The sequence below is a fragment of the Natrix helvetica genome (assembly GCF_964273705.1).
Source record: "Natrix helvetica genome assembly, chromosome: 1".
Classification (NCBI taxonomy): domain Eukaryota; kingdom Metazoa; phylum Chordata; class Lepidosauria; order Squamata; family Natricidae; genus Natrix; species Natrix helvetica.
The window spans coordinates 168,614,129-168,626,330 of NC_138548.1; positions in this window are offsets into that span (position 1 = coordinate 168,614,129).

Consider the following 12,202-nt stretch of genomic DNA (forward strand, 5'->3'; position numbering starts at 1 on the left):
AACCACTACTGACCTCCGCTCCTTCCGACAGAAACTGAAGACACACCTGTTCCGACTGGCTGGTCTGGCATAATTTATAACGTCTACCTCCTGGCATACACATTCTTACTGGTTTTTAGAGGGATAGTTTTTTAAATTTAACCTGATATGACATTGGGATTTTAAATTTTGTACATTTCGATTTATTTATTTAGCTGTACAGTTTGGCATATTTTATCCTCCTCTCATATACGTATTTATGTAGTTATTACTATGTTTTAATTTGTTGTATTTTGATACGGACTGTACACCGCCCCGAGTCCCTTTCGGGAGAGGGGGCGTTATATAAACGCTAATAAATAATAACAATAAATAATAATAATAAGATGAGCACCGCCCCCTAGAGTCAGGAACAACTAGCACATATGTGTGAGGGGAACGTTTACTTTTACCTTATGTACATGACACATTAAACCATAAACTAATCACAGGAGATGGATTTATCCAATATACCAATCTAAAATATGGTTGGGTGCTTTGTGTTAAATATAATGTGACAGCATAGCCAGTAGACTGAATCCCGGCTTGGCTTACACTCAAGAGTTAGGGTACACAAAGGAATCAATATGAATTCTTAATTTTAAGCTGAGCTATGGCATATTAAAAAAAAAGATTGAAAAAATGGTACAAAAATCAGTAATGTAGGAGCGTGGCAATAGCTGACTTCACATCGCAACTAAACCCAAAATGTATTCGGTTTAATTTTAGCTTCTTGTTCAGAGGTGGTATTCAGCAGGTTTTGACTTGTTCTGGAGAACCGGGAGCAGAAATTTTGAGTAGTTCGGAGAACCGGTAAATACCACCTCTGATTGGCCATTCCCCCATCTATTCTTTGCCTCCTGAGTCCCAGCTGATCGGAAGGAAATGGGGATTTTGCAGTAACCTTCCTCTGCCATGCCCACCAAGCCACGCCCACCAAGCCAGCACCAGTAGTAAAAAATTTGGATCCCACCACTGTTCTGTTATAATGAATCCAATCATTCTGAGCAACAAACACTCATTTAGAAAAAAAAACATAGTCTTGTCATGACTTAGGAACTCGCCACTATGTGAAAATATATAATTGGTGACAGTAAAATCTTATATTATGGAACAATGAAGTGTAGATAAGCAAGGAGAAGGGGATTTTGTATGATTATTATTATTATTTTTTGGAATCCAGGTGCCCATCTCTTTTATGCGTCTGTCAATATATAATATATTTTCATATTCTCCACATATGTTTTATTGGGTAGACCTACAGAGGAACTAAATCAGCACTGCACGCTCGGTTATTATGCCCTTGAAACTGAATCATGCAAAGATGATTTATTTGGTACCTTAATAATTGTGCAGTATTTCAATTTGGGAGAGATATACCGATCTCCTTTTCCATCAGTATCTGGCCACCGGGACTCCTTTCTGCTTTATAGTTTTTCTCCTGATCCAAATGCGTACAACAAGCACGATCTGGGAATCTAGATTCGAGTGTGACCCTTAACAGTCCAAGGGGGATGCTCAGTATAAGTGGCAATTTCTGCCCAAGGAAACATTACTTACAAACATCCTAGCTGGTGTCTTGTGTTGTATGTGTGGGTGTGAGAGCGTGTGCATGACTGGGCAGCCTGCTCAGTGTTTTAGAGGTGAGTCAGTCCAGTCATTGTGACTCAGTCATTTGCCCTGGAGGATTCTTAGGAAGCCCATGAAGATGGTGTTATTATTATGTGGACAGGGGGAGAAATTTAGCAGGCGAAGAAGTATCAGTCACCGTTAGCAGATACTTATTGAAAACAAATGCAAAAAGGGAAGGCCTCTGTGTTGCACTGAGAGTTATGTTGTCATCCAAAATAGGAGTTGAAAATGTAAGCTAGCCAAGCTAGCCAATCAGCAGATGTTTTCTAAATTGGAAGAAAAGGTTATTTTCCCACAGGACAAAAAAAATGATCTTCTGTGATAATTCACTACTGAATCACGATGATTTAGGCCTGGGGCCACGGTTCAGTGTCTCATATTTTTAAAAAATATGATGCCACCTGAATAACGACATTGAAGCTCATTTATTTCCCTACTAACTTCTGGCCTCACTTTGTAAACCTTGTAAAGCACAAAGACACATCATTTTGCATCTGGCTGTTGGAGAGACCCAGACCTCCTTAGCATCAGAGATGAAAAACTAATTTGTTTTGTAACTATATGGTTTACTATGTCACTAGGTAATTCAGACAAGGAGACAAGATTTAATGTTAAGTCCTGTTGAGTTTATTCTGTCCCTTGTGGCAGAATACACTATATAAGTCAGGCTCAGCAACAGAAATTAGGGGCTCAATTGTGGCCATAAGTCAAGGACTACCTGCATACTTCTACTCAAATATATGTAGTCCAACACATGTATATTTAAGTAAAGAATCGCAAGCCTCCCAAACCTAGCTTGGAAGGGCCATCTTGGCATTGGATGCAGGAAGAATGGGGTGCTCTTGAGTCTTTGGAACAGTTTGTTGTACATTCCTACAGCATATTTTGCTTTCAGTTAAGTCAGTGGTGGGATTCAATTTTTTTTACTACCGGTTCTGTAGGTGTGGCTTGGTGGGCTTGGCTTGGCTTGGTGGGTGTGACTTGGTGGGCATGACTTCCCCTAGAGTGGGGAGGGAATGTGGATTTTGCAGCATCCTTCCCCTGGAGTGGGGAGGGAATGTGGATTTTGCAGCATCCTTCCCCTGGAGTGGGGAGAGAATGTGGATTTTGCAGCATCCTTCCCCTGGAGTGGGGAGGGAATGTGGATTTTGCAATATCCTTCCCTGGGAGTGAGGAGGGAATGGGGATTTTGCAATATCCTTCCCCGGGAGTGAGGAGGGAATGAAGATTTTGCAATATCCTTCCCCTGGAGTGGAGAGGGAATGTGGATTTTGCAGCATCCTTCCCCTGGAGTGGGGAGGGAATGGGGATTTTGCAATATCCTTCCCCGGGAGTGGGGAGGGAATGTGGATTTTGCAGCATCCTTCCCCGGGAGTGAGGAGGGAATGGAGATTTTGCAGCATCCTTCCCGGGAGTGAGGAGGGAATGGAGATTTTGCAGCATCCTTCCCCGGGAGTGAGGAGGGAATGGAGATTTTGCAGCATCCTTCCCCGGGAGTGGGGAGGGAATGTGGATTTTGCAGCATCCTTCCCCGGGAGTGAAGAGGGAATGGAGATTTTGCAGCATCCTTCCTGGGAGTGAGGAGGGAATGAAGATTTTGCAATATCCTTCCCCTGGAGTGGGGAGGGAATGGGGATTTTGCAATATCCTTCCCCTGCCATGCCCCCCAAGTCAAGCCCCCCAAGCCACATCCACAGAACCAGTAGTAAAAATTTTGAATTTCACCACTCTATCCTTATTAGAAAATGAAGGTGACTGAATGACATGGGTGAAGGAAAAATGCTTTAGGTAAAGCATGAAATCCCATGGCCAAAAATGTTCACATTCTTGTCCTATATTATATGTGGAAGCCTTATAAGCCTGTTTTCATCTATGGGCTAAAGATTCCTATATGCTTATGTATATAGGGGTTGGGGGGGGGAGAGTTATTAGTTTTGTACTTACTATCCTTGTAAGTTGCCCAGAGTCACTGAAAGTGAGTTGGGTGGCCACATACATTTTTTTAATCAATCAATAAAATTATTCTAAGATTGCTATGATCTGTAGTCTCCCTCTCTACTGTTTTTCACGAGGGATAGTTTATTCCTCAAAGGATGAACAGATTGCTATTAAGTTCAAAAAGCATTCAATTTGTGCAAAATAAATAGACCAAAAAAATAGTGTGTGCTTGTTCATCAATTGATATATTCTTGTGGTAAGAAACTGGAGCCAGAGAGTCTCTGCTATAATAATAATATGTTTAAATGAACAAGAAAAATGTAAGCACTAACTGTAGACTCAGCTATAATAAGTTCCATATATATTGATCCTGAATGGCTAATGTTGCATATACAGTAGCTGATTCAGCCTTTTGAGTAAAATCAGATATTTGTGGGATATCTTTTTTTAAAAAAATAATGAAAGTTCGTTCTTTAGTAATCTCGCTGCCAATACAGTTCTTAAATTTGCAAATGCCATGTTCTTTGCAACAGTTATTCACTAAACGGAGGAGGCAGCCAAGAACAAAGGCTAAGAATCATTTTAGCTTCTAATGTGATTGAACAGTCTCATATTCAATATACAGTGCAGTAATCAGTGACTAAGATTGGAGCATCCTATCTACTGGAAAAGGCAGGTTTGGGAAGATGGGAGCTGCACATTCATGGGGATTGATATAGCTGCTTGTTCCTGGGCAACTCCCTTGAACCCGTTGCATCCCCCATATCCATCTCATCAGATTCCAGGGACAGAACAGTCAGAATCCACCCAGCATATTATGAACTATTGACAATTGAATGATTGTATGACCAAAGAATGAAACAGATGCAACAATGAAAAAAAATGTAAGCATGTGGAGATACACTATATTGCCAAAAGTATTCGCTCACCTGCCTTTATGAACTTACTGTAAGTGACATCCCATTCCTAATCCATAGGGTTCAATATGACGTCGGTCCACCCTTTGCAGCTATAACAGCTTCAACTCTTCTGGGAAGGCTGTCCACAAGGTTTAAAAGTGTGTTTATGGGAATTTTTGACCATTCTTCCAGAAGCACATTTGTGAGGTCACACACTGATGTCGGACGGGTTTATGTGGCCTACCACTTCGTGGCTGAGTTGCTGTTGTTCCCAAACACTTCCACGTTCTTATAATACAGCTGACAGTTGACTGTGGAATATTTAGGAGCGAGGAAATTTCATGACATTAGAACCACCTTGGACTTCCGCTCCTTCCGACAAAAATTGAAGACTCACCTGTTCTGTTTAGCTGGCCTGGCATAATTATAAATGTTACATCTATGAACTCCTGGTAGTATACTCTCATCTGGTTATTTTAAGGGTAATGTTTTAATGTTTTAATTTTAATTGTTTTTAGGGCTTTTAGCCCCATATTTATTCTTCTGTACAGTACTCTTAATTTTAACCTCCTCCACATATATATACGTATATTTATAGCTCTAGTTATATTTGTATTTTATCTGTTATTTATTGTGTGGACTGTACACAACCCGAGTCCCTTTTTGGGAGAGGGGGCGGTTTAGAAATGCGAAGAATAAATAAATAAAAACTGACTGGATTTGTTGCACAGGTGGCATCCTATCACAGTTCCACGCTGGAATTCACTGAGCTCCTGAGAGCGACCCATTCTTTCACAAATGTTTGTAAAAACAATCTGCATGCCTAGGTACTTGATTTTATACGCCTGTGGCCATGGAAGTGATTGGAACACCTGGTTCTGATTATTTGGATGGGTGAGCAAATACTTTTGGCAATATAGTGTATATAAGGGACATGTGAGCATGGGGAAAATAATTGGACAGGGTTAAGAATCAGGATACATGTGATATGTAGGAAAAGGAGATTAACACAGGGAGTAGAGCTTGAATGGTAAGTTTCTATTTTTTTTTAAAGAAAAGGCATAAGCAAATACTTGATGATATTTCTGCTTAAGACCCAGCATCTATACAAACTTTGCATGCAGCTAATTATCCAGGTACAGAAAACATCTAGATTTTATGGTGGTGAGTTTGAATAAGGCGTTGTTAAACTTCAACTTGTAGCATGCCTTGCCTTTGGCCATGCTGGTTTAAGTTGCTAGTAGTTGTAGTTCAACAATGAGAAACACTTAGAGCAGGAGTGGAGAATGATTGCCCTTTTATGACTTGTGGACTTCAACTCAAGCAGGTTGGCTCAGGAATTCTGGGAGTTGTAGTCTACAAGTCATAAAAGGGCCATTGTTCCCCACCCCTGATTTAGACAGGGATGTGCGGTTAGGGGAGGCAGGGGAGGCAGAGCCTCACCTCTCATCATGAAAGAATAATATATAATAATAATATCCACGAGGGAGTTTCATATATATAAGAGGGAGAGGAGAGAGGAGGAGGAGCGCACGTGGGGCGGTGCCAGGTGGGCAACCGGCGGAGGCAGGAGGGTTCTCGGAAGCGCCAATAACCTTCCTGCCTCTGCTGTACTTTGCGCGCTCCTCGCGACTGCAATAGACGTCCAGAAGTGGCAGGGGCTTGATGACGTCGCTGCAGCTGCATTGCGCGGATGGACGGAGGTAGCCAGAGTGGCGCCGAGGCAGTCCGGCGGACGAGTGACCGAGGATCAGTCTGCCTGATCCTCCATCACTCACTCACTCTTTCGTCCGCCCAGACCCCTCGGCGCCACTCTGGTTACCTCCGTCCAGCCGCGCCCAGCAGCGACTTCGGCAACATCATAAAGACGAAGTGGCTTGGAGGCGAAGTGCTTTTCAGTGCTTTTCTGAGCGTCTGGCATTTAGGTAGATAGCCGGATGTCCTAAACGCCAGACGCACAGAAAAGCACTAAAAAGCAGCTGCTGTTGGGGATTGCGGAGCGCGCTCAGGAAGGCGGGGAATGGGATCACGTGTGCTGGTGGATGAGGTAGCCTCAGCCTCCAGCATACGTGGTCCCATTCCCCGCCTTCCCGATGACGTCACCAGCCTCACCAGCCATAAACCTCACCGCACGTCACTGGATTTAGAGGATCCCCCATTCCCCCAATGTGGCTTCAAAACAAGCCTAATCCCATTAGCACATCCATCTCTAACCAGCAGAGGGCTTCATCTATTACTCAATAGGTCTACAGCTGGATAGGATTTAAGATTCCAGACATGAACCAGAGGTCACCTTGTCTTTAAGTTAATAAATACCCTTCCCACACAATCTAATCTGCCTATTCCATTTCCGCCTCGTACATATTTGTTTCTTGGTATGTACATTTCGTATTTGAAGCCCAGTGATTCCCATTTCTATATCTCATTATTTCCACGGGACAGATCATTATTACACAATGGTCAGATCAATTGTTGTTTAAGTATTTCCTGGCAAATGACAAAGTGCTTACAAATTAAAAATGCCATATTTATATTACTTGAAATAAAAGTATTTGAAAGAAGTTTGGGGATGAATATGAAATCTAGCCTTCCCCACCCTGCCATTGCAGCAATAATCCAGTGAAGGACAAGAGTGAAAAAAAATGATATGATTGGACATGGATAGAAGATGGGAAAATATAACTCCATCTGCCCCCCCCATCTCATTAGTATATTTGTTTTCCTTTTTAGCATTTATTACACATACAGACACAGAGACACCCAATGAATGAATGTTTAGCTGGTATGACCTGGTAAAAAGTGTAGAAATAGGTTTTCAAAGCATCAAATGGTTCTTTGTGTACAGAATGGATCCATTACAAATAATATAGTTGAATTATCCCCCCCCCCCCCGGTCTAATTCTATTTTTCTTCCATGGCCTGAGAATGCAACAGAATTTACATGGCTACATTAGGAATAAGCAATTAGATTAAATACAAGCCTAAAGACAAAACATGGTCCACCAGAGAAGGAAATAGCAACCCACTCCAATATCCTTGCCAAGAAAACCTCATGGACAGCATCAAAATGGTGCTGGAGAAGACAATTGAAGGTCCCTTGGACTACAAGGAGAGCAAATCAGTCAATCCTAAAGGAAATCAATCCTGATTGTTCTTTGGAAGGGCAGATTCTGAAGCTGAAGCTCAAATACTTCGTCCACCCAATAAGAAGAGAGGAGTCATTGGAAAAGACCCTGATGTTGGGAAAGATTGAAGGAGAAAGGAGGAGGGGATGGTGGAGGATGAGATGGTTAGGTAGTGTCACTGAGGCAATGAACATGAATTTGGACAAACTCCAGGAGACAGTGGATAACAGGGAAGCCTGGCATGCTGTGGCCCATGGGATCGCAAAGAGCTGGACACAACATAGTGACTGAGCATCAACAAAACCTAAAGGGCCAGTTTGGTCTAGTGGTTAAGGCACCAGACTGGAAAGCAGGAGACCATGTGTTCAAGTCCTGCTCCGTCAGGAAAGCCAGGTTGGTGACTTTGGGCGAGTCTGTCTTTCTCAACCCAACCTACCTCACAAGGGGAAAATAAAAGGATGTTTTCCACCTTGAGTTATTTTTAATAAAGGTGGGATACAAGCACACACATAAATAGTCTTCCATCCATCTTTTTTCTTTTCTATTCTGAAGAAATAGTCATTTACATTTATCACTATTAAATTGCTAGAGTTCATGGACATTTTCATTCTGTAAATTCCTAAACATAATCTTAAAACAATTGCAAGTTCAATATGACCTATATGTAACATTGGTGGTTCTCTTTCCCCCTCCAGATAATTTTTTGAAACCTTATCTGCTTTTCTCTTATGCCATGAAATAAAATTTTCATTGTTGTAAAAATGCTTTGATATTTGTGTGAACTGTTAGATCAGTTCATCCCTCTTGTTAAGAAAATCCAGGATCCATTACACCTATCTCCTCTTAATCCCGAATTTAGCTGCTCTAAATTTATACACCTGTGTCTGGAACTCAAGATGGCTTGCAATTGGAAGGGATAATATGAGTCGTTTTACTCATCTGCCACAGCAAACAGGAAAACTACATAAAACTTTCATCTTCATATTGTTGAGCACATCTGGTTATTGATTCCTGCTTTGGTCCTGCTTATGTAGGTCTTACTACATAGTGTTTAGACTGCTTTTCTTGTAGGCTGTTTGTAACATTATCACATTCATTAGTTCAAAATGCCTTTAAAAAAAGTGTCACAGTGTAACCAATCAATTAATCAATCAATCCATTCATGACAACGTAAATGTCTGTAGTTTATGTTCTTTTCATATCCATATTATGTAACGCCATAGTTATGGCTCTCAATTCCGTTTCTCAGTTGAATCTGCCCAGAGTATTTATATCACTTAAGTGTTGATTCTGCTTCACCTTTCAAAAGAAGTAATGATGGACTGAGGGAGGGACCTAGGGGTCCAAGCCATATGATAACCTCACATATTTAGATCAAAAGTGAATATTTCATGTCAAAAGCCCATCCATATACAGAAATGATTTTTGTGTAGTGGGCTGCGTCAACTAACCGCAACTAGGGGAACTAATCCACACAACTGAGTCTCAATTGATAATATATCCAGTCACCTTGGTATTGGCATGAGAGTGATGGATGAATCACCATTAGTAGGGAGTTGGGACAATCACACAACCCTTTGAACTTTGTGAAATGGAGTTTCTCATCCTCTTTTTTGCCTCACAGTTCTCAAGAACTTCTGTAAAGCCAAATCCTAAGAACTGAAGAATTGGTGATTGCCACTGAAAGACTAATCCTATGTACATTGAAATTGTCCTGTAGACTTGACTTTGAACTGAAAAAAAGATCATGATGACTATATACTGCAGTTAGCTCAAAACAAAGGTACAGAAATTCTCTCAGGGTATCCAAGAAGAAAACTAGCACCAACATATCTATAAATCAGAACTGAAGAATTTTAATTTCCTTTCATTCTTTGTGGGTTACCTATCCTATTCTGGATTCCAACGAGCTTGGACCAACATACATGTGGAAATGATGAATCGTCCCATTTTATCTTCACCACAATCTTCTAAAATGTGTTAGGATGAAAGACAGATGATTGTGAATAGCAAACAGCTAGAAAACTTGACAAATTTTTAAAAGCAGCTCCAGATCTGTGAAATCAAGTAATGAATAAATGCAATAAATAGATTAAAGTATGCTGTCAAGTTACAGGTTCACTATTATATGAAAAACAATGCTTGTTTCTTCCCTCTTACAAAAAGTATTTTGGAGAAGCAAAATCCAGTGTTTGACAGTGTTCAGGTCCTCTGATATCTGGTGACATCTGGAAGGATGCAAGCATTGCTTTTGACCTAAATCCTTGGCAAGTGCTTTAAATTCCTTTTATCTGATGAATGAAAACACTTATTTAGTCAAGTACAAACACTTTAACAAACTAGAAATTGTCAGATTTTTTTTAAAAAAATAAAAGGACTGGAAGCATGTTTTTCCATGCTGAAAACATATTCTGTTTAAAGGAACAACCTTACTGAACCTTACTGAACTACAGCAGATTTTCTCCATAGTTCTTTTACTACTACTTACTACTACTACTACTACTACTACTACTACTACTACTACTACTACCTCCTCACAGTTTATCATCATCATAACTTGATAGATGGTAAGCTACAGTAGAAATGGTCATTAAAAACAGACTACACATTTCAGACAGGCTAAAGTCTTGCTGGGTCACCTCAACATTGTAGGAATGAGCAAAGAACACCAGAATTGTACATCACGAGTATATATTCCCAGCAGGGTCCCCCAAGATGTATAGGCCATCCCAGCTGCTCAGCAGAAGTAAGCAGGCATTCAGACAGGATTCAGTGATATAGAAAGATGTGGTAGGCAGATGGTCACTTCAGTAACAAGAGCTAAGGCATCAAGTCATACTGCGTAGTAGAAGGCAATGATAAATTGGTCCACCTAAGCTTGTGGTAAAAGGCATTTCAAATTAAACATGCTGGAAACATGCAAACATAATCAGGAAACTATACACCCTGTTTCCCTGAAAATAAGTTCTCCACGGGTAATAAGCTCAATCGGGCTTTTGAGCGCATGTACTAAAATAAGCCCGCCCCCAAAATATTGCAACACAGCAACAGCCATAAGGTGACCACGCTCGCTGCCTCCTGCACCTCAAAAATAATAAGACCTCCATGAAAATAAGGTCAAGTGCTTATTTTGGGGGGGTCAAAAGAAAATAAGACCCTGTCTAATTTTCGGGGAAACACAGTAAGTACATAACAACTTAAATAATTATTTATTGACATAAGAAATATAGAGTTGCAAGCTTTCAAACATTTTTATCTTGCTTTGTTGTAATAGATAAACACTCAAGCTGTTGTTTTACCAAAGCAATGTAATATTTTCCTGCACCCACTTAGCACCATCCCATTTGAATTTCATTTTTAGACAGCTTTTCTTCTATTTCAGCTATGTTTGGAGGTTTCCTAAATGTCTTCCTTAAAAAAGTCTCTCTCACACAAATTTTACAGAAAAGCAAACCCCCCCCGCAAAAAAAAGACTTATGACAATTGAGCCCAAAATTTCCATTATTAAGCAAGACAGTTGTTAAGTGAGTTTCGCCCCGTTTTACAACCTTTCTTCTTGCCACAGTTGCCAAGCAAACCATTGCAGTTGTTAAATTACTAACACAGTTGTTAAGTGGATCTGGCTTCCCCATTGACTTTGCTTGCCAGAAGGTTGTTAACATGTCCCCAAGGACATTGCATCCAAATTTTGATCACGTGACTGTGGGGATGCTACAATGGTCGTTCAGTGTGAAAAATGATCATTTCCTCCCGATCAGCTGGGACTCGGGAGGCAGAGAATAGATGGGGGTGGGGCCAGTCAGAGGCGGTATTTACCGGTTCTCTGAACCACTCAAAATTTCTGCTACCGGTTCTCCAGAACTGGTCAGAACCTGCTGAATACCACCCCATTTTGGGTCTTTCACCTGCAAACTTCACCAATGGAAAGGCCTAAGCAGGAGCCGTAAGCATTTGGAAGTATAGATTTAATACATTGTTCTGCTATGCCTATGATCTAATAGAGGATGTGTTTCTCTTTTCCTATTGAATGTCTGATACAGGTCATCTGCAGAGCCCAAGCAGAAAATTTTACTGAAGGAAGAACAAAATAGGCATTTACTGGTGCAGTTTTAACAGTTTAACTCCCACTAGAGACAAGTGTTCATCCAGAGCCCTTCTAGACTCTGTATTAGGACATTGTCTTTTTCTACACCCCCCTGTACAAAATGTGATTTAGGGATTTCTAAAACACACACATAGATAAAAAGGAAGGCTTGACCGCAAAATGTAATTTCAATAACAGCATTACAGATGTTATTTATGGAACTTTTTTCCAGGGAAATGAAGCATGGCTCAAAAAGACAGTTGCACCTGAACTACATTGCAACAAACTGCAGTCCTCGCTTTACAACATCAATTGAGACTGGAATTGCTGTCACTAAGAGGCATTGTCATAAAGCACAATGTCACGTGACTGCACAACTTATCAATACCAGTTGTGGCAGTCTCAGTTGCTGCCTTAGGCAAAGACCTCATGTAACTAAGTCCTCTGACTTCCTGCTGGCTTCTCCATAGTCTGCTTGAGAAAAGCCAGCACAGAACATTGGGAAT